The 24341-nt window shown below is 36.7% G+C and overlaps 1 protein-coding gene across 5 annotated transcripts in view; it reads left to right on the top strand.

The window, feature by feature from the left end:
• DENND1B (DENN domain containing 1B) overlaps window positions 1–24341 on the top strand; it is a 268689-nt gene that overhangs the window by 9185 nt on the left and 235163 nt on the right. The gene's annotated exons all lie outside the window — the stretch shown is intronic.

Here is a 24341-nt window from a genome sequence, read left to right as displayed (position 1 = left end):
AATGTTTCCAGAATGCAGAGTGCAGACTGAGTAGCCCCTTCTGTGGGATTTACCCCAGGAGCAAACACTTTCCGAGGGAGGTAAATAATAGTGTGACATTACTTGGAATGGTTTCAGCTGTCACTTCTAAATAATTTTGTCAGTTTTTTTCCCCAATTTGTCATATGTAATATGTGTGCATCAGGGGGAGGTGTGGTACAAAAGAGGAAGGGCTCTCTCTTCTTTTTTGACGTGCCCTTGTGTGATATGTTTTCATGGATATCTCCAGTGTGTGATTTCACTTACAGTGTACTTAGATTGTAGATAAATCATGATGATTAAGTGTGGGATCCTGTGGACTGCTTGCCCACTCTAAAGACTTGGTGGCAGGTCTGCTGACACTCTTAGCTCCAGAATCTGGCCAGCAATTATATGCTCTTAAGCAATTTGGAGCTGCACACCTTAAAATAGAGGAGCCCAACCCAGCTTGTGGTGAAATGGACCTGGCTAATTTTAGGTATGAAGTCACACATGTTCCTGACTCCACCAGTCCTGCCTGCTATACTTCTGGCCTGTTTGAACTATAGCTGTGATCAGGTTTGTCCCCAGGCGAGGAGTGAGCCTACACAGGTTGTAGGAAGCTTTTTCAAATTAAAAAGGTTATCTTTTGCTTTCCTACGTGTATTAAAGTTGGTCTATTTACATTCTTTCTGGGCACAGCTAAGTTCCCTTTGAAGACTGAAATGGATGCATTATTTTTTCAGCTCCAATTTAAATCTATTCTTTAGTGTATTTATGGTATGAATAAGTCTTCAGAACACCTATACCATAACATTAGCTAAGGTGGGTGATGCTCACCTGATGTGTTTGTAAAACAGGCTGAATTCCTTTGTAAAACATGAGTACTCTATAATTTTAGATGCATGCTAAAGTGATTTTGTTACAAGGATCAATCTGCCTTATATAACATCCGATCTGTATCATGTGTCGGAGACATTGTGACCTTTCCATAAGGACTTCTGAGTGTCTTCTCCTTCCTTCCTCCCTTTGCCCTTTGCCATTTTTTAGGAACTAGTTATTCCAGTTTTTATCTTCTGCTTCTGCCCTTCTTTTATTCCTTTCTTGCCTTTTTACTGTTGTTATTGTTTAAATCACTACTCATTAGAAACCTCTTCATTTGTATTTTAATAGTTTCTCCAGCCCAGTGAGGTTGGGGATATAACAAATAGCTAAAATGAACACTTTAGCCTCTCTGTAGGTTGCGATTAATCCATTCTACCCATGTATGCCATTAAGATGACTCACGGGCAGCAAATTCTAAAGATTTTAAGAAAAATTTTTTAACACTTTAAAAATGTTATTTAAGTACTATTTAAAAACAGAGAGAGCATGAGTGGGGAGGGGTAGAGAGAGAGAGAGAAAGAGAGGAGACACAGAATCTGAAGCAGGCTCCAGGCTCTGAGCTGTCAGCACAGAGCCCTACATGGGGCTCCACCTCATGAACCGTGAGATCATGACCTGAGCTGAAGTCGGTATGCTTAACTGAGCCACCCAGGCGCCCCTCTACAGATTTTTAATAAAGCTGAAGCCAATTATATTAAAGGTATAAGTAACTGTCTTTATTTTAATTGTGGCTTAAATAGTATGAATATGACTAATATTTTTGGTTCTAACAAGTTACACTTTTTGTGCTTTAAAAAGTAATGCTACTATATAACTAAAATTTTATGTCAGATTGATGTTTCTAAATGTTTTGATTAACTTTCTACTTTATTGGTAACTAGTAAAGGGAAAATGCCCAGAAATTATTAGAGAGAGTTATTGGAATATTCCTATGTAACTGTCAATAAAATCTATTTATTTTAATGAATCTGATAGGTGCATCAGTTTGTTTAAAATAGGGTAGTTTTTGTTGTTGTTTTGTTTTTTTGCTAGTCTTCTGGTGAACATGGATGACATTCTTACACAGTAAAAAGCCTGAAAAACAAAATGTGTAAATTAGGATGTTTTGGGGCACAAATATAAAACCAATTTAAGCAATGAGTGAACTTGATAGTTCATTTAAGAGGAAGTCTGGAAGTAGGTCATCAACGATCCAGGTTCTTTCTCCATCTCAGCTCTGCCTCTCATAGTAACTGGTATCATTGGAAGATTTAAATTCCTGGTTGTAGGGTGGCTGTCAAGAGAAGTTGGAACCCTCCTTTCTCTTTTATGACCTTGGGGGGTGACAGACACTGGCTTTTCATGGCACTCTGTTTAGAGCCAGACCATTTCTTTCCCAGAAACTTCCAAAACATTGGCTCCCATTGGCCTAAGTTGGCATGGGCCCAACCATTCGGAAAATAATCATTGGTGGGGGTAGTGGTAGAGGGGTGAGTGGCAAGATTATCATGATTGATTATTACTAAACAACTGGCAAGGAGTAGATGTTGGGAAATCCATTAAAATGCTCTCTGCACTTCTCGGAATATTAATTTATTTTTTGAAGATTATCTGTTGATCCAATAGAAAATACTATGCTCAGGGTAAACTTGTTTTATGCTAAGATTGGTAATATTACATATAGATAGTTGGCATGTTTCTCTTGTTCACTTTCTAATAGAGAGGTTTTAAATTCTCTCTTTTGTTTACTTCACAAATATCTTCAGAGACAAATTACTACTTAAGTTTTAGTTGGTTACTCGAAATGGTACTAGTTGTTGAAATATAACTTAATATAGCTAGTTCTGATAAAAGGGTGATCTTCATCTGATCTATTGCTATTTGGACTTGTTTCAAAGACATGACATTGATTTTTTGACAACAACACACTTAAAACACTGGGAAATAGTGTCATACGGAGGCCCCACCAATTAAAAAATTGTCACGAGAGTAGTTGGTGGTGTTTCTCTGTTGTGTCCCCTTGTGTTAGTAGAATTGGTTCTGATGGTATCTTGTGGACTGGTTGGCCCATATTTTCATGGATGGGCCATGGATGGGACAACTTCCCTAGTAACTTCTGTGGCAACTATCCAAGAGTGAAATGCCAAAATTTAGATCTTAATACTCTTCCTGGTAGATTTCCTAGGGAATTGCTATTGTCACCCCTCTCTTTGCTGTCTTTCATGTTTCCCAGCAGCCAGCAAAGTACAGCCAGCAGTGATGGCCTTTCCTTAATTCTAATAGCAGAATTTGTTGTTACCACACTGCCCCTGCATTCCCCAAAGTGATTCAGGACTTCAGGGAACCGAAGAGTAACCCTTCCTCAATACAGAGTTGAAGATGCCTCCTCTTAGGGTTTTTCTTCCAGGCAATGGCCTTGGTACTCTAGCTTTCTCTTTTACATTTTGTTGAGAGCTCCACCTCCAGTGGTAGCAGCAACAGCAGCAGCAAGACTGCTAACACTTACATAGCGCTCTGTGCTGGGCTCAATTCTGACCGTTCTGCATGTGCTGTTTAAATCTCATGAACATCCTATGGGAGGGAAATGCTTATCTTCATTTTGCACACGGGGAAACTGAAGCACAGAGAAATGAAGAAACTTGCCCAAAGTAGTCTAGCTCCAGAGTGTGTGTTTTAATCTGCTTTTTAATAGATTTAAGCTAACTTTAAAAATCTGCTCTATTGCCTCTCATTGGGTAGTAACTTCAAATCAGGTCGGGAGAGGCTTCATTGTTACCATTCAAGGAAATATTAGGGTATAATCTATATATGGTGCAGATATATATATATGTATATTTGAAACAGGAATACAGTGTCCTCCCTGAAATTAATGAATCCAGGGTAATTCCACGTAAAAAAAAAAATACCGAGTTCTTCCTTTGTGGTTATTGATGCTGGCTCAGGATATCCCCCTCCCCCAGAGATTTATGTCTCTGTGTTTAGTGAATCTTTTTTTTTTTTTTTAACGTTTAGTTTACTTTTGAGAAACAGAAAGAGACAGAGCATGAGTGGGGGAGGGGCAGAGAGCCAGGGAGATACAGAATCCTAAAGAGGCTCCAGGGTCTGAGCTATCAGCATAGAGCCAGACATAGGGCTCGAGACCACAAACTGTGAGATCATGGCCTGAGCCAAAGTGGGATGCTTAACCAACTGAGCCACCCAGCCGCCCCAATGAATCTTTGATGTAACAGCTGTAGCTATTTATTAGTAGTTTTCACACATTTCTTTAGCAAATCTTGTTTTCTTTATTCCTTTCTCCTTTGCTACAGTAATTTCTGTTAGGAACAAATCTCCCTTTGCTAACTGACTTTCTATTTATAGAACCCATCCAACCCAGTATCAAGTTATCCACCTTTCTGATCTCTAGCTGTGTTAACAGCTTAACTGCCTCCTACTCTGTTCTTAAATGAGAACCTTAGGCCAGAGAATCCTAACTTACTAACCCCCATGACCTGCACAAGAAAGGGTATTTCTAAGCTTGCTTTTGCATTTGATAAATTTTGTCTGTAGGGATGCTGTTTCCACAGAATCCATAGCATTTTGCTTCTGCCTGTATTTTAGCACTTACTGTTCTTCAGATATGTCTGATATAGTAGTATATAGACATATAGCTGGGTCTGAGTGTCTGTTTGCTCTGCTTCAAATAAGTTGTTTAAGAACCGGGCCATCACTTATTAATTTGTAACCTTTAGAGAAAACCCTAGCGCAGTGTCTGGCATGTTAAGTGAATATTTGCAGAATGAATAGAAGAAATTGGACCTAGCATGGTACCTGGCCATTGGTCAAATAGATGTGGATCAGATTAATTCACCGAGAGCTGCTTGTTGTAGAAGTGATCTTAAGTGTGTGCTGGTATGACAGAAGCAGGGACAATAGGAATATATGACCATGTATATCTTGGACCAGTGGGCTTATTTTGGGATACTCTGTGCTTAAGCTCTTTCCATTCAGGACCCACATCTGCTTGCTCTCTTCTCCCATCACAAGATTTACTGGGACAGTTGCTATATACGTGTGCTTTGGAGTCTACCTTAAAGCCCATTTATTCCCCATCCCACCTACCAATGGGGATCCCCACACCTAGCATGGGGATCATTTAGAGTCATCGTGACTCGAAGTATTATTACCTTTACGTCGTAGATTGTTGAAGAAAAACTATTTTCTCATAGTTACTAACCAGGGACAAAATTTAATGTGGTTCTTTAGAACTATATCTTTGAGGTATGCCATTTTTTGTTTTATTATAGAAAATTTAAGAATAGCTGTACTTTTATACTTGGCTTTGGAGCGTTACGTGCTTCCTGGCATCGCCGCCTGCAAGTGTAAAAAGCACATCGGCTTTCTGCGTTCAGTATTTGTTGCTTGATACCTTGATGGGGTGCTGCGGAGTTTGATTTTAATGGTTTGATTGTGACATATCTCATTAGGTACTTCGATATGTTCACATATTCTTTAGTTTGGCTGCTTCAATCCAAGGTCACTTCTTGGTTTTTAATGTTGACTTCCCACTGTTCTCTGTGGGGGATGGTGGCCCTCTCCTTCACAGGGGTGTGCCGTGGGACTGTTGCTTGGGCACTGCTCTGTTGCCACAGCCCCACAGGTTTGTTCAGGGGTTTTTCCTTGGAACAGTCTTGTTTCCTTGACCTGATATGTTCCTCATATTCTCTTGATACTCTCTCATTTGGAGGGTTTTCTTATGCTCAAATAATATCCCCTTTTCTTTGCCACCAAATCTTTATGTTTGATTTGCAAGGTATTGCAAGGCAATAATTTACCTTTTAAAATATACATTTAGCAGTAGGCATTTTTGGGGTACTTTAAGCAGACAGCCAGAGTATTATTTTAAATAACAATGAAAATCAAAGGCATTGAGTGTGAAGTATGTTCTCAATCAGTTCCAAAAGAATGTTTCTTCCCTGGAAATACTTCTTAATATTTAACATTCAGAATTTTTTCCCCCATTTTAAAGCTCTCACGGTTATGCTCAAGTAACATTAGAGAAACTAGGAGAGATTCTTTTTAAAGATATTTTTACTTGAGCCAGAAAGCATTAAAGATAGCTTTGAGAAACCGCTGAAACACTCTGGTGTTCCAATATTGTTAAGTTGAATGGTTTTCTTTTTGTATTTATTTTGGGTGTAGTTAGACTCTTAGTTTATATAAATCAAGGATAGTGATTTAATTTTCTCTGTAGAAAAGGGTGTCTTGTTTCATGGTTCTGTGGTGGTTCAGTCATTTTTGCTTTGTGGGAATTTGCCACAGGTGCTTGTCAATTGATTTTTGTTTTGTTTTGTTTTTTTAGAAGTATTTAGGAAGTTGGTGCTACTTGGGGTCTTAGGGCATATTGCAGAAGAGAACAGTGGAATAATAACACTGGAAGTTTCCTTAAAGAGCACCTCATACCACCTAGTAGAGGAGAGTTGGCTTTGATGGTCCTTAAAATTCCCCTGCTGTCATCTTGCGGGTGCCATTGTCATCATGCTGTCCGGTGACTGCATAAAGATGCTCGCTATGAGCATTAAACAGGCTTACTCCATGCCAAGCACACTAGTTTTAAAGCTACCCCTCTTCTCACTACTCTTTGAATAACAATTTCTTTAAGTAGCTGGTGTTACTTTATGTATTTATCTGATTAAAGTAATTCACAGTGAGGTGTGAACAACTGATAGCCCTCAAGGGAGCATTTTAATTTTAAAGAAAGCCTTATAAAGTCGAATTAATTAAAAAGATGCAGTTTGCTTATGGTGGAAAGATCTCTGAACTAAAGATCGAATGTACTTCTGTCGGTTTCTAGTTAGGTTTTACCGTCTCTTCCCCCATCTATGTTGACGCTCCATTTGTAATTTGTGATTAACAGCTTTTGATAAGTGTGTAGATTTACGTCTTTGTTCAGTGAATTCCATTAAGATATTTTTTTGTTTATAAATTTTCAGGTAATAAAATAAAGCTGTATGTAGCATATGATTATAAAGCCTTATTTATTGATTTATTTTTTCTGATTAGGCTTCCATTTAAATGTTTCATAGAAATAGTAATAAAAATTACAATTTAGTGTTTATGTCAGTAAATGTGCTTAGAGCCTACATTTCTAGCTTATCTTCATGGTGACCATATGAAGTAGGGACTGTAAACCTTTTCATAAAGATGAGGAAATGGAAGGTGAGATAGCTTGCCAAGGTCACACAGTTCTAAGAGGTGGGGTTAGTATTTGAACCTGGTTTTTTTTTTTTTATTCTAGAACTTGAGTCAACAATGATATTGCGCTGCCTTTCAAATACAGTAGCCATCTTTTTAAAACAGCATCGAAATTTTCCTCAGCAATTTTGAAAAGCCACCCTTTTAGGAAATCCCCAACTAATTCTGGCTTGACCAGAGTTGTTGAGGTATTAATTTTTAATAGACATTAAAAGATGACGATGAGAAGAAGAGCATAAACACCATATTAGTATTAGACATTCAGCCCTCTTTTGTTCATTCATTGAATGTTTCTGAGCGTCCAGCACAGGTGAAGAGCAGTTAAAAAGATGACATTCACGAAGTTTCAAATCAGTGATTGTAATAGCGTAGGAAGGCCTGTTTGAGAGGTTGCATGGTGTAGAGGAGTGAGCCTGAAGAGGGCACCCAACTCAGCTCTGTGTGGGGTGTGTGGGGGGACAGTGGGATAGAGGAGACAGGGGTGAGTCAAGGATAGTCCTGAGGTGATGGAGGGAGAGACAGTTAGAATCTATCTTGTCAGCTCTCAGTTGGGTACCAGACTTTTTCTGAAGTTGGTTGTAGTTTTACTTCGTATGTGAAATCTGAAGTGCATAACTAAGAGTAAGGAATATATTGCTTTTGGTATAAACATTTATATCTAACGAACATGACCAAGAAGCACTCTCTGTTAAGCGTAATCTGCCTTGGCAGGGGGTCGTTCAGGTTTAGTTTTGTTAACTTAGCCTAAAACAGGTCTGACCCAAGGCGTGGGTTCAGCGAATATTTGTTGAATTGTTGAAGCACTGTTTTCAAGGTACTGAAATGGATTTTAAAGAAAAGGAATGGAAATTGTAAAAGGTATTGGGAATTTAATAATTACTGTTAAATTCATTTCTTCTCTAAAAGTATAACAACTTTGAACTGACGAAATGTGTAAAAGTGAAGCTTCAGAAGTAAAAGATATAAAAAGAAGTTGCTGAGTAATAATCCCTTTGATACCGGTCTTGTGGCAGTTATATTGTCTCGAACTTGATCTTTATCACCCTGCCTTATGCCAACCACTGGATTTTAGGTTTTTGAACATAAAGACCTCTTTGGATCTCTTGTGAATTTGCAGAAAAAGTGTCTTCTGCGTGGATGATATCCAATAATTATGAAGTTATATTCTGCTGTTAACATGAAATTAGTTAATGGTGGTGCTGTATTTTCAATACCTATTTTAGATTTCTTAAACCTTAAAAAAAACTTTAATGTAAAAGAACTTTGAAAGACTGTAGATTTTTACATCACAAGCCATATATGCTGTATTTAAAAGTTGGGGTTTTTTTTTTGATAGAACTGTGTTGATAAACCACAAACTCTGTAACTTAGTAGGCAGAACTGGTGAACATCAGATAGAGCCTTTTCCTCTTTCAGTTCCTTCTTATTTATCATTTGAATCTGAAAATAAAGTGTAGAGCTATCAGTTTAGTGCATCTGATGGTCTTCTGCAAATGTGTAAGTGTCCAGAAATTAGTCATTCCAAAAATAACATGTGTTGGTTTGGTAGCAGAAATGCACCAAGCATAAGGCTGTGTGTGGTATCCAAATTTATCATTCATTAAAATTAAGCTGTCCTTTAAAATTTTGTCAGCTGGGCGATTGTAAAATCTAGCCTTCTTACTAATTTGATCCGAGATTATTTGAAATCATTTAGGAATGTGTGTAGGAAACATCGGTTGAAGTGAAATCCAAATGAGTCCAGGTGTGTTTGAATACACTGGCACACGGTATGTCCTCAGGGTCTGTGCGGTCAAAGTACAGTTGCTGTGAGATAAACTTGTGTGGAAGCCGTTCAGAAAGGATTCTGAAATGGTTTTTTTTTGTTTTGAGATTCCAGTGTATTTTGGATATGATGTTTTGGAAGAGGAAGTTGTACATGTGGGTTTTTTGTTTTTTTTTTGAAGAGGAAGTTGTTTAATATTTGGGGAATTTTTTTTCAAGGTCTTGGTCACTGTTACTCTTTTATAGAAATTAAAATAGTATTTTCTGTTTAATACTTATAAGTGATTAATGAGGTTAATTATTTGATTTTCAGAGAATGATGTGTCGCCTCTTTTTATTTTGTTTCTTATTACTATAGGGAATGTGAGAACTCAATTTTGAAATGGTAGTTTTGCTACCAAAAGTGTGATTTTCGTAATAAGTATGTACAGAATAATTATTGACGATAAGGGCATTATAGTTGCATCAAGATTATGTGTTGTGTTCACTGTGTATAGGTTTAAATGTGTTATTGAAGCAATAGTAAGCTGAGAATTTTTATGTACAAAAATACTAGTTTCCAAGTTCTTAGTGGTTACTATTGTGTTTGTGACAGTGTTTAGTCTAAAAAGTGGAAATATTAAAATTGAACACTAGTTGAAACTCAGAATCGTAATTTGTAAATATTTACTTCATTTTTAGCTTAATAGTTGAAAACAAATGAATCTTCAATACTTTGTATGTGTTATGCTCCTAAATTTGGCCTTTGAGGCTGATGTACCTATCCAAAATTTTTCTTTTTTTTTTTTTTAACTATTCATTTTTTTGTGTGTGCGTGTGTGTGTGTGTGGGGGGGTGTGAAGGGGCAGAGAGAGAGAGAGAATCCCAACCAAGCTCTGCACTGCCAGTCCTAAATTCTTTATAAAGCTGTTATGAAATCCATTTACTTTTGGTTTACTTGATTTGGGAATTTATAAGATCTTTTGGCAATTTTTTTTTGACTCATTTCCCTCAGGTATTATCTAGGCAACAGTCTTTTTTTTTTAATAGATAGATATGGAAAGAAGAGGGATGACCCTCATATCAAATTTTCTACTTTAAAGCTTATATACTACTAGTTTCTTACTTGTAAAATGGTGTTCAAAATATTGAAAATGAAATTATTGAACACTTCTGAATTGCCTTCTAAATCGTTACAGTAAGACTAAATTCTATTTAACATGATTTATAGTTTATATTATTATGGTATTTTCATTCTTTGAAAATATATGATTTCTATTATGTTTAATATATATGGCAGATTTAACATACACAATTTATATTTACTTTAAAACATAATTTGGGGCACCTGGGTGGCTCAGTCGGTTAAGTGTTCGACTTCAGCTCAGGTCATGATCTCACAGTCTGTGAGTTTAAGCCCCGCGTTGGGCTCTGTGCTGACAGCTCAGAGCCTGGAGCCTGCTTCGGATTCTGTGTCTCCCTCTCTCTCTCTGCCCCGCCCCTGCTCACACTCTGTCTGTCTCTGTCTCAAAAATAAATAAAAACATTAAAAAAACCCCATACTTTTAAATATGACTAGAATTTACCTTTTTAGATATGGCTGAATTTCATTTTATCAGAACACAAAAAATATTTATATATTGTTAATAAGGGACTTGATAATACTTATTCTGAGTTAAAACTCTACATTTAAAAGCTAGGAGTGAAGAGAATAGATGATGGGTGGCTTTTGCTTGATTTATAGGTTGGAAGGGATGACTAAACAAGAGCTCAGTGCTCTTTAAGAGGTACCTTCCTCCCACACAGATATTTTTAACCCAGAAGGACAAGAGTGTTGCATCTTCTGCAACTAAGGGAATGACTGAAGACTCCATTTTCTACTTCTGGCATCTGTAATCAACAAATTGGCCGAATGGAGGCCTGCTATCTGTATGCAACACCTCATGCCATCTGCATGGAGGTGTTAAATTTTGGAATTTGTATTTTTTGCCTGTTTCACTTTTACTTTTTGGTGTATTTGGTGTTTACTCTTCTTTCATTAGACGTTTAATGTTTTTATATTTTTGTAACTGTTTTAGCTTATTGTTTTACTTTTAACCATACTTTTAAACATACTAATGTTTAAGGAAATTTTTCTTTGGAAAAAGTTATTATTCTGATATAGAGTGTCCTTTGAACTTTTTTTCATGTTCTTCCAAGATTTCATTTAAATTCAAGTTAACATACAGTGTAGTATTGGTTTCAGGAGTAGAATTTAGTAATTCATCACTTACATGCAACACCCAGTGCTCATCACAACAAATGCCCTCCTTAATGCCCATCACCCATTTAGCCCATCCTCCATTCCACCTCCCCTGAACCTTTTTTGTTTTTCTAATGAAGAGGGAAGGCAAGCTAGAAGAGGAGGGTGAATACAGGCATACCTCAGAGATGATGTGGGTTCTGGTTACACCACCATAAAAAAGCAACTATCACAATAAAGTAAGTCAGATGAAATTTTTGGCTTCCCAGTGGATGCAAAAGTTATGTTCACCCTGGGCTGTATTCTGGTATGTGTGAAATAGCATTATGTCTAAAACACCAATGTATATGGCTTAAGTAAAAAATGTCAAAACTTGCTAACCACCATTTGAGGTTTCAGGAGTCATGCTCTTTTTGCTGGTGGACAGTCTTGCTTAGATGGCTGCTGACTGATCAGAGTGGTGGTTGCTGAAGGTTGGGGTGGCTGTGGCAATTTCTTAAAATAAAGTGACTGACATTGCTGCACTGATTGACTCTTCCTTTCACCAGCAATTTCTCCGTAGCATGTGATGCTGTTTGATAGCGCTTTACCTACAGTAGAACTTCTTTCAGAATTGGAGCAAATCCTCTTGTCACTGCTTTATCAACTAAGTTACATAATATCCTTTGTTGTCCTGATAACCTAATGTCCTAATATCCTAAATCCTCTGTTGTGATTTCAACAATCTTCACAGCATCTTTACCAGGAGTAGTTTCTACATCTCAAGAAGTCAGTTTCTTTGCGATCCGTAACAAGCAGCTCCTTGCCCATTAAAGTTTGATCATGAGATCGCAGCAGTTCAGTCCCATCTTTAGTTCCAGTTCTCTTGCTGTTTCCACCACATCTGCAGTTACTTCCTCCACTGAAGTCTTGACCTCCTCAGTGTCATCCATGAGAGTTAGAATCACCTTCTTCCAGACTCCGGCTAATGTTGATATTTTGATCTCTTTTCGTGAATCATGAATGTCCTTAGTGCAACTGGAATGGTGAATCTGTTCCAGAAGATTTCCACTTTGCCCAGGTCAGAGGAATCCCTGTATGTGACATCTATAAGCCTTGTGAAATATATTTCTTAAATAATAAAACTTGAAAGTCAAAATTACTTTTTTGATCCATGAGCTGCAGAATGGATGGTGTGTTTGCAGGCATGAAAACAACACTAATCTTGTTGTACATCTTTGTCAGAGCTCTTGGGTGGCCAGGTGCATTGTCAGAGAACAGTAGTATTTTGGAAGGAATCTTTTTTTTTTTTTTCCGAGCAGTGGGGCTCAACAGTGGCTTAAAGTATTCAGCAAGCTGTGTTATAAACAGATGTGCTGTCATCCAGGCTTTGTTGTTCCATTTCTAGAGCACAGGCAGAGTAGATTTAGAATTGTTCCTAAGGGCCATAGGATTTTTGGAATGGTGAATTCTGTTGGCTTCAACTTAAAGTCACCAGCTGTGTTAGCCCCTAATAAGAGAGTCAGTCTGTCTTGTGAAGTTTTGAAGGTAGACATTGATGTCTCTTCTCCAGCTATTCAAGGCATCTTTTTTCAGTATATGGTGGTTTTGCCCACATAGAAAATCTGTTGTTTAACGTAGCCACCCTCATTAATTACCTTAGCTAGATCTTCTGGATCACTTGCTGCAGCTTCTATATCAGCACTGGCTGCTTCGCCTTGCACTCTTATGTTGTGGAGATGGCTTCTTTCCTTAAGCCTTATGAACCAGCCTCTTCTAGCTTCAGACTTTTCTTCTATAGCTTCTCACCTCTCTCAGCCTTCATAGAATTAAAGCAAGTTAGGGCCTTGCTCTGGATTAGGCTTTTGCTTCTGGGAATGTTGTGGCTGGTTTGATCTAAAATTTTCTCTCTGTCAGCAATAAGGCTGTATTGCTTTATCATTTGTGTGTTCACTGGAGTAGCATCTTTAATTTCCTTTAAGAACTTTTCTTTTGCAAAACAAAACAAAACAAAACAAAACAAAAAACAAAAAACTTCTGTTTTGCATTTACTACTTGCTGTTTGTCTCAAGAGGCCTAGCTTTCAGCCTCTCTTGGCTTTAGACATGCCTCTTCACTCAGTTTAATCATTTCTAGCTTTTGATTTAAAGTGAGAGACGTGTGGCCCTCCCTTTCATTAAAAAAACACTTAGAGGCCACTCTGGGGTTATTGATTGACCTGATTTCAATATTGTGTCTTAGGGAATTGGGAGGCCTAAGGATAAGGAGAGAAATCGGGGAACAGTTGGTTGGCAGATCAGTCAGAACATACTCAGCATTTCTCAGTTGAGCTTGCTGTCTTATATGGCTGAGGTTTGTGGAGCCCCAACATGGCGACTATGGTAACATCAAAGATCACTGATCACAGATTGCCGTAAAAAATATAACAGGAATGGAAAAGTTTGAAATACTATGAGAATTTCCAAAATGTGACACAAAGATATAAAGTTGTTGGAAAAAGGGCACAAATACACTTGTTTGGCACAGGGTTGCCACAGACCTTCAGTTTGTAAAAACTCAGTATCTGTGAGTGCAGTAAAGCGAAGCACGATAAAACAAGGTATGCCTGTTATTACGAAAGGTAATTGTGGGGACTCTCAAAACAGACAAATGCTTACTGTTTGATTGAATGTGAATAGGTAACTCTTTCTTTCCAAGTGAACAGAAATAAATGGGTTTGATGACATGATTTTCTGAAAGCCTAAACTCTGGAATCGCCTTATGGATAAAACAGTATCTACCTTCTAAACCTCCTGGTGGAATGGAAAGATACCAGACTAAGAGTTGAAACATGGCTTTCGGTCCTGGCTTTGCTGCTTATTACTTGTGTTAACTTGGTCGTTTAACTTCTATTAATTTTACTTTACACAGTTGTAAAATTCTGCAATGCATAGCTCAAGAATTGTTGTTAAAGTCAGATACAAAATGACACGAAATGTTTTATAAATTTTACCATAAAACACTATATAGATATAAACTTCTATTTGGTTTCTATATGGTGGTGGCGTTTAAAATAAACACCCAATCACTTCAACAGAAATTAAGTGTTAGTAATGAAATTTCCTTCCGTTCTATTGTATGTGATCAGTCTGGAAGAAATGAATGCTAAAGGAAGGATACATAGTAACTTCCAAGTCCCCCATTCAGTGTTGCAGAAGTGCCAGAAACAAGGAGGATGGAAGAGGCCAATGCATTTTGGGCTGATAAGTTAAGTTAGTTTCACTTTGAAAAGGATGTGTAGCAGAGAATAAGAATTTGTAGCACTAAATCTGATGGTACTCAGTTAAAGGTTTGGTGGCATCTGGAGGGATTAAGCAGGATTTGCAAATTTCAATGGGACTTTTCTTTGCACTGATTTCTTCCAAATTGTTCACATGCAAAAACTTCAGCTGGGAAGTAGGAATTCCATATATGTGTGAAATTTTAAACTTTTAAGAGTTCATATTGACAAGCTAGAAGGTAATTAGAATGGAAATAAACTAAGGGTTCACATGTCTGGCGGGGTGTTGGTGAGCTGAGATGAAGGGTAATGTTACATAAGTGAAGGGTTCTCAATGGAAATGTTACCAGTTGTGAAGCATGTTGCAATTGGTTATGAGTTCTGTATAAACTAATAGTAAGTATTGTAATGTGTGAATGATTAAACATTATAACAATTTAAGGTCGTCTGGTAGTGACATCACTCTTACTCGTTTGTATTCCTGTCTCTCTTAAGTGAGTGCTAAGGGAATAGTGTAGCTGTAGCTAGCACTGGAAATTGTATGCAGACCTTGGGCTATCTTTCACTGCTACAGAACAGAATAAGCCACTGATAGGATAAATAACTGATGATTAAAAGTTACTCCAGTGTTAATTACTTGAAAAATTTATTTAGGTTTTGACAAACTCTGGATTAAGTGCATTGTGAATATGAATGCTATCTTTTATATGACTGGTAATTGATAAAACTTGAGAACCACTGCACCATACTCTGAATTGCAATCAGTGGTTAACCTTGAAGCAAGATTCTGCTATATCATCGATGTAACCTTTTTTAGTAGATAATTTTATAGTTTATGAACTTCATGTTTTCTTTAAGTTTATTTGTTTTGAGAGAGAGAGAGAGAGAGAATATGTGCGCACCATGAGCAGAGGAGCGGCAGAAAGAGAGGGAGAGAGAGAGAATATTCTCAAGCAGGAGGCTGATGCAGGGTCCCATCTCACAAACCACAAGATCATGATCTGAGCCAAAATCAAGAGTCAGACACTTAACTGACTGAGCCACCCAGGTACCCCTGAAGTTTACATTAAAAAAATTGTTTAAGACCATCCTATGTATTCCTGAGTTCTCAGTGGCAGTGTTTCTCAACTTTATTTGTGTCACAACACAGAGAAATTGACAGTGTATGGACATCTGGGCAAATGGACTTCATGCAATGATAAGTGGGTAACTGGCCTGGGGGCTCCTAGGCTTGAGGGGATTCTTACATTCTGACCCTTCTTAACTATTAAAGGGACACAGACTAGGTTGTTCTCTTTACGATTTCTTTGGTAAGAAGAAAATTGCTTTTTTATTCACTGTTTTTCTTCACTGCTGTTTGATGCTAACTAGGATGGCAGAACTCTAATGTTAGGCTGAATTTAGAAGAATTTGGTTGGAGTTCTAGCTTTATGTTTTTGTGTTTTTTAAATTTTTTAATGTTTGTTTATTTTTGAGGGGGGTGGAGGGGCAGAGAGAGAGGGAAACACAGAATCTGAAGCAGGCTCCAGGCTCTAAGCTGTCAGCACAGAGCCTGACGTAGGGCTCAAACTCATGAAACGCAAGATCATAACCTGAACTGAAGTTGGATGCTTAACTGACTGAGCCACCTAGGAGCCCCAATGTTTTGTTCTGTTTTTTTAAAGTTTATTTATTTATTTTGAGGGAGGCAGAGATAGTGCTAGTGGGAGAGGGGCAGAGAGAGGGAGAGAGAGCTAGCTTTATGTTTTGAGTCTAACCTCTTTGAGCCTCAGTTTGTCTTTAAAATGAGAACATTAGCAACCTTTCTCTTTCTACCATAAAGCTGTGATAATCTATAGAGAGAATAAAATATATGCATATGCTTTTAAACAATGTTTATTATAATTTAAGCAAACTATAAGTACCTCCCTTTCACAACTCACAGAAGAAGTAATTGGATGCTTTTGATATGTATGTAGTGTGTGTGTGTATGTATGCATATATATGTATATATATGTGTATATATATATATATATATATATATATATATATATATATATATAACCTATAATGATATAAAGTTTGTCAGTGAGGGATTTTGACTCCAAAGCTAGGAGAATAAATTGCAGGATTTAATGCTTCTAATAATTGTGTATTAATGAGGGATATATTACATTTATCTAAGTACTTCTTTGCATTTCAGGCTAATGCCTAGCCTGTTCTTTTCATAATTAGTTCTAATTGTGGATTCTGATAAATATTATGAAAAACTGTCATATTCTTCTATTCTAATGATTTTTTTAAATAAGAAAGATAATGAATAAGATTCAGTATTAGTAATTCACACTTACTGAAAGTCTAGATATTCGTAACATTTTTTTCCTGAATAATAGTCACCACTAAATTTCTAATGGCAGCATATTCTAATTGCTGGGAAAACACATAGGAATAAATAGCTTCTGGTGTTGCAGACTAAAACCACAAGAGTAGTGGATGAGTAAGTTAATTCTGTGCATCACAAATGACTAAGCAAAATATTCTCAATCATGTTAGACTCTATGATTAGGATCATTCTGGGCACATTTTTTTTTAAGGTTTATGTAACTTCTTTCTTTTTACATTTTTTAGAAGTTTATTCATTTTGAGAGAGAGAGAGAGAGCATGAGCAGGGGAGACACAGAGAGAGGGAGAGAGAGAATCCCAAGCAGGCTCCACACTGTCAGTGCAAAGCCCGATGTGAGGCTCGAACTCACTAACAGTGAGATCGTGACCTGAGCCAAAACCAAGAGTCAGACGTTAACTGACTGAGCCACTCAGGCACCCCCATTTTTGGCACTTTTATTGAAGAACTAGGCTGATACCATGGATGAAAATGAGGTTTTCGGTTTTTACCATATGTCTGTAATGTCCTTTATGGAACCTTAACAGAGCCTCACACTGTTGCTAGAGTCGGGCTGGCCATTCTGATCGTGTGACCAGTGTATGTGGCAGTCTGTGCCTTGCCAAGGAGCTTTCAATCTGTTGTTAACTGCAGTTTTTCTCAAACTGGGGCCTCTGAAACACATTCTTATGTTTGAGAGACCCTGATCTCCAGAATAAGGTCTACATTTCGGTCTAACTCTTTAGGCCATCCATGGCCTGGGCTCACATGACCGTTTGAGACTGATTTTATTGGTCCACGTCACTCATGCTCAAACAAATCTTACGTGATCTTATATTGTTTGCTTTATGTCTAGAGTGCCATTACCTTACATTTCTACGTGGTCTACCTGTACTCAGAGTTAAAGCTCGGCTTACACATGAATCTGCCTTCATGATCATTATATCAGTCATCTCTAAATGCATGTCGGTGTATTAAACCTACTATAACCAGGTTATACATTTGTTATAATCCAAGTTCTTTAAAATTTGTGTTTGTCTTAATGGCAGTTATTTAAAACACCTTTCGGTAACAGTCTTTTAAATCAGAAAATAATAAACACAAATGATAAAATTTCTACTATCATTATGCAAAGGGGAATACAAAAAAAAGTAAGCCTGCCCCCATGTCAAATTCAAAGTCTCTTAGCACCCCTTCCTATAGAATACATCGTTAACCATTTCTTCTACATCTTTTTCGGAAAATGTCAGTGCATTTGCCAGCATATTTATATAAATGTTCCCTTGGATGCATTCCATGCAAACTGTTTTCTCTTTTGCTTTATTTAATTTAGTTTGCAGATTCTTCTAATTGAGCACACAGAGCCTTAGCTAACTGCAGTATCATATGTTCTCTTGGTGACTATACTGTGGGCTGGTTTAGCTTTCTAATTTCTTTCCTGAGGTTTTCTGTATATTGCTTTTCCAACTTTAAGTTAATTTAGATATAAGTCATCTTGAAGCCTTTTATTTTTACTTTTTCTCATTTGTTATTAATGCTTTCAGTTCTATAAAGTGGAAATAGTTAGCTTGCTTTGAGAAATAGAAAATTTCACTTGCCTATCTGTTGTATAAAGGATATCTTTTCACCTTGGAATATGTACATATCGTAAAGACCTTTTTCCCCTAAAATTACAATTTGAAAATATTCTTTCTGATGGGTTTAGTTTATTATAAAATTTGGAAAATCTGGTATTAAAATCCATTTGTATTGTCTACTGTATATGATTTTGGGCAAATAGCTTGTTTTATGTCTCTCTTTTCTCATCTGTAATATGGTTTAATAAAAATCCATTTCATATTATGGGAGAATGTATATGTGAAAAAATGACAAATTGTAAAATGCTATACAAATTTTATAAGAAATTAAAATCAATTTACAGCTATATAAGCTTTTTCTCAACCTCTAACTGAAACAAGTAAAAAATATTTGTCATCAAATTTTTTCTTTTTATTTTCAAATTGTGTGCAATTATTTATTTTTTACCTTCATGGCTAACATAGCTCTTAATGTTTCTCTCTCTTTTGCGATGTGTCTTAGAATTCGGTTGATAAGGTTGTTTGTACTACACTGTGTTTAACTTTGTAATAATGTCAGTTCTCTTTTGCATTTGTGAACACAACATTCTATTTTTATTGAGAGACCCATTATTAAATCCCTAAAGTAAGATTTTTAAAAAAGCTTATCTTTTGCCCTGAAGAGGCACAAGACCACCAATTCTGTTTAGGTTTCTCAGTATTGCTCTATTTGCTTTTAATGTCTCTTGTTTTCTCTGTTTCCTCCATTAATTTGCTTTTCTTTTGTTAGCTTTTCCACCTGGCCTTTGTATTATTTCCCAGTGCTCTTTTTCTTCCTGCTTTTTTGCTGCAGAGGGTATGTTGTAGTGATCCCCGCTTCCTTGTCCCTTCTAGTCACCTTCACATTCTGTGTCATTTCTACATTCTCAGTCTGTCTTTAATAACCAGTTAGTTTCACAAACATTCAAAGTATTCTGCTCAAGCTTTAGTCTCTGTGGCACACATCTTTTGTTCCATGGCTTCTTTGTCCACCTGTCCATTTATCCATCCAAATGTATAGAAAGTCAGTCTTGATGCTTAAAGGAATGTAGAGTTGATACTAGTCCCAGCCATTAAGGAATTCATAATCTGGTAAGAGAAAGATATATTTAGGATTGATTAAATTTGTTAAATTTTGGGCTCTTTCCAAGCCCCATCTGTAACTGCTACTCTCAGTAAAACACTGAGTGCTTGAGAGTCCACTAATTATAGCCAGATCTAATAAAGTTTTACTTTGGTCTTTGGTTTTACTAAGCTTTTTTTCATTTTTATTATTGATTGATTGATTGATTGATTGATTGGATTGACTAACTGACTGACTTCCTATTTTGGGAAAGCTTTCCAGGTCATTAAAACATTACTCCTCCTCCTCCTCCTCTTCCTCTTCCTCTTCCTCCTCCTCCTCCTCTTCTTCCTCCTCCTCCCTCCTCCTCCTCCTCTTCCTCCTCCTCCCTCCTCCTCCTCCTCCTTCTTCTTCTTCTGTTTAATAAATTAATGCATGGGTGAACTCAGTGTCAAGCTGATAGAGACAGCCATTATTTCCTGCTGGTTTCCTCTTCCTGTCAGCTTTGGCAGCATTTCAGTAGGAATCCAGCTTTGACCAGGTGGTGTACTGAATGACAACTTATTTCATGTTTAATGTATTATTACCAGTGAAGTAATGCCTGTAAGTAATTTCAGTTGCCTGGCCCAATCATGCCCAGAACAGGAGGGACTCCGCTCCATTTCTGTGTCGCATCAAGTTGTTCTTGGTGCTGATGCAGCTTAGGTACAGGTGTGATCACTCAGCATCTCTTTTATTCCTGGGTTGTAATCCCGTTCTTCTATCCTTTGGCCTGTGTGTCCCAGTTCTTATAATTGAGTTTATGTTTGTGTTGGTACTACAGATCCTTCCTCAAATAAATGGTAAGTTTTTCAAAAGCAAGAAATAATATCGCATATACCTTTGAATTTCATATCCCTAGCATAGTGCTCTGTGGTTAGTAGGCATTTAAATGAATGTATACTAATAAATGATGATAATGTTTGCTTATATTTTATAAAGTAGCAGTAAGTTCCTTTGATGGCCGGGGCCAAGTAGTCATTAAAAGTGTAAAAGATATGTTTTTAGGGGCACCTGGGTGGCTCAGTCTGTTGAGTGTCTGACTTCGGCTCAGGTCATGATCTCGTGGTCTGTGAGTTTGAGCCCTGCGTCAGGCTCTGTGCTGACAGCTTGGAGCCTGGAGCCTGCTTGGGATTCTATGTCTCTCTCTCTCTGCCCCTCCCCAACTCACCCTCTGTCTCTCTCTCTGTCAAAAATAAACAAACATTAAAAAAATTTTTTTTAAAAAAGATAAGTTTTGGGGCGCCTGGGTGGCGCAGTCGGTTAAGCGTCCGACTGCAGTCAGGTCACGATCTCTTGGTCCGTGAATTCGAGCCCCACGTCAGGCTCTGGGCTGATGGCTCAGAGCCTGGAGCCTGTTTCCGATTCTGTGTCTCCCTCTCTGCCCCTCCCCCGTTCATGCTCTGTCTCTCTCTGTCCCAAAAATAAATAAACGTTGAAAAAAAAATAAAAAAATAAATAAAAAAAAAATAAATAAAAAAATAAAAAAGATAAGTTTTTAGGGAACTTATATTTCAAATACTTTAGGTATTAACATATGAATTATGATCAAAGTTTTTCTACATTTGGCCAAGTTATTATTTTTTACACTTATTATTATTTTTGCTTACTATTTTTCTTTGAGGCAGTCTAGTCATTTTTCAAAAATGGAAATTCTGATTAGTTTAAGCTCATTTTATTTCTTCAGTATCTATGTATATTTATATATTTTCCTTTTACTAATTTTCTTGCCATTTTTAAAGCTCTGATTTTTTTCTCTCTTTTGATTGTTTTGCTGCCCTGTACCATTATATGTATTTTTGTTTTACAATATACTACAGTTACCAATATTCATTATTTGTTAAGTATTTTAGAATACTTGAGTTATCTGTTTGATCCTCTTACCAATCCAGTGCCCAGTCATTGGGTGGATACTGATATTGTCATTGTACCTTGAGGAAACCAAAGCACAGAAAAGTGAAGTGGCCAGGTTCAGATAATTGGTAGACTGGAACCAAGATTTCAACTCTAATACCCACTCTGTCCAGTACAGTTTGATTTTGTATCAGATAAGTAGAGTAAATTGAGGAACTTGCCCCAAATCACAGAATCAAGTGAATTGTTTCTTTAGGTAGAATGAACTTTGTCCTTGCTAGAATAAATTGGAAGTTACCAATACTACAGAGTAGCCAAATACTGTCAGCGTGTTGTGTCTATGTATGTTTGTGAGTATAAATAAATACCTTTATGTTTTAGGAAAAGAGATCCAGACCTGTTGTGAAAAGCTCAAGTAAAAGAAGAAAATCATATAAAGAGACTAAAAAACTTGAAATCTCATCACCCAGAGAATATCACGATCAATTTTGTGTTGAACAGCCTATTATATATCTCTGTATGAATACATGTGTGTTAATATTCAGTACATATTCCTAAACTGGCTCATCTGTCCATAATATCCTATAATCTGACCTTTACCAATTGACAGTTTTTCATGAACATCTTGTGTGTAAAAATAGCAGTCTACTTCATTGGATTTAATAGCTTACCTAGAATTCCACTGTATGGGCCTATTGTGCATACATCTCATTACACTTCTATTTTTATCTACTTTGGATGAATTCTTAAGAGTGTCATTGTTGGACTTTTGATATGTATTGGCATATTGTCATACCAAAAGGTGTGTATTCTAATCACTAACCACTTGTGGACCACAGTTTTCAGCAAAACCAGGTATTCTCTTTTTAAACCATACTAACAATATATTGTATTTAACTCCACACATCCCAAACGTCATCATTACAGTATGGAGTCACTATTAGAACATTATTAAAATAATTCCCATTTTTTCCAAGTTAGTTAGTCTTTGAGTCTTATATGTATTTTTTAAAAAATAGACTGCTTTTTAGAGCAGTTTTAGGTTCATAGCAAAATTGAGTGGAAACTACAGGGTTCCCATATCCCCCCTACTTCCGCTTTCAGCCTCCCTCACTGTCACATTACTCCCAGTGTGGTACATTAGAATTGATGAGCTTATATTGACATATCACTGCCATCGAGAGTCTATGGTTTACATTAGGTTCTCTTCTAGGTTTGAAAATTCCATGGGTTTTGACAAATGTACAATGACATATATCTACTATTATAGTATTATAAAGAATGTTTTCAAAATCCTAAAAATCCTTCATGCTTGTTCATTCCGTCTTCCCTCCAACTGATCTTTTTATTGTTTCTACAGTTTTGCTTTTTCCAGAGATATCCCTTCTCCTAAATTTTCGAGAACGTTTTTGCTTATCATTCTTAAATTTATATTTCTTTTGATTGATTAGGAAAATTGGCCATTATTTCATGTTGGTATTATTATTTCTTTCAGGCAGTTCTTATTTTTGTCTTTTGTACATTTGATAAAGACTTTCATTTTATCCATATCAACCAATTATTAAAATCTTGACTTTTTCAATTTAACATTTACTTTTATTTTTTTATTTTTATTTTTTTCAACATATGAAATTTATTGTCAAATTGGTTTCCATACAACACCCAGTGCTCATCCTCAATACCCATCACCCACCCTCCCCTCCCTCCCACCCCCCATCAACCCTCAGTTTGTTCTCAGTTTTTAACAGTCTCTTATGCTTTGGCTCTCTCCCACTCTAACCTCTTTTTTTTTTTTTCCTTCCCCTCCCCCATGGGTTTCTGTTAAGTTTCTCAAGATCCACATAAGAGTGAAACCATATGGTATCTGTCTTTCTCTGTATGGCTTATTTCACTTAGCATCACACTCTCCAGTTCCATCCACATTGCTACAAAAGGCCATATTTCATTCTTTCTCATTGCCACGTAGTATTCCATTGTGTATATAAACCACAATTTCTTTATCCATTCATTAGTTGATGGACATTTAGGCTCTTTCCACAATTTGGCTATTGTTGAGAGTGCTGCTATAAACATTGGGGTACAAGTGCCCCTATACTTTTTAATTTGTTTATGCTGTTCTTCATTCATAACTTTAACATTTTTCCTAGTCAGATTAGTCTTTTTTTAATGGTTCTGTTTTGGGTATTTTTGCCAAAGATCTGAATCCAAGGAAGAAATTAGGAGGTAGTGTCCAACATATTTCTGGTATAGGTCAGCTTTATTACAATTACATTCTTACTAGTATACGAGAAAATCAAGTTAATTGAATTACACTGATATTATTCTCTTAAATGTTTGATAAGAATTTGCTGGTGAAGTCACTTGGGCCTGGAATTTTCTTTTTTTTTTTTTTTTAATTTTTTTTAACCTTTATTTATTTTTGAGACACAGAGAGACAGAGCATGAACGGGGGAGGGTCAGAGAAAGGGAGACACAGAATCAGAAACAGGCTCCAAGCTCCGAGCTGTCAGCACAGAGCCCGTCGCGGGGCTCGAACTCACAGACCGTGAGATCATGACCTGAGCCGAAGTCAGCTGCTTAACCGACCGAGCCACCCAGGTGCCCTGGGCCTGGAATTTTCTATGTGGGAAAAATTTTAATTGTGAATTCAATTTCTTTAACAGGTAAATGGCTACTGAAGGCTTTTTGTTTTGTTTTGTTTTGTTTTTTTTGGTGTTAGTCTTGGTAATTTTCATCTCTAAGGAATTTTCCTGTTCCATTTAATTGTAAAATAATTTGCACAAAACTATTCATGATATTTTTCATCATCTTTTAAATTTCTATAAGATCTGTGGTAATAAGCCCCTGTTTCATCTAGTGTTGGTAATTTGTCTATTCTCTCTTGTTTTTCTGCATCATTCTAGTTAGGGGGTTACTAGTTTTATTGACATTTTCAAAGAACCAGTTTGAGATTTTGTTGGTTTCTCCATTATTTGTTCATTATCTTGTATCATTATACTGATTTCTGCTATTTGTTATTTTCTTCCTTCTGCTTATGTTGGATTTAATTTTTTCTAGCTTCTTAATGTGGAAAGTTAGAACACTGATTTTTACACCTTTCTTTTCTTCCTAAT

This window comes from Felis catus, chromosome F1 (assembly GCF_018350175.1).
Source record: "Felis catus isolate Fca126 chromosome F1, F.catus_Fca126_mat1.0, whole genome shotgun sequence".
In the NCBI taxonomy this organism is placed as follows: domain Eukaryota; kingdom Metazoa; phylum Chordata; class Mammalia; order Carnivora; family Felidae; genus Felis; species Felis catus.
Note: the sequence above shows the minus strand (reverse complement) of the source record. Positions and strands in the feature narration are given on the sequence as shown.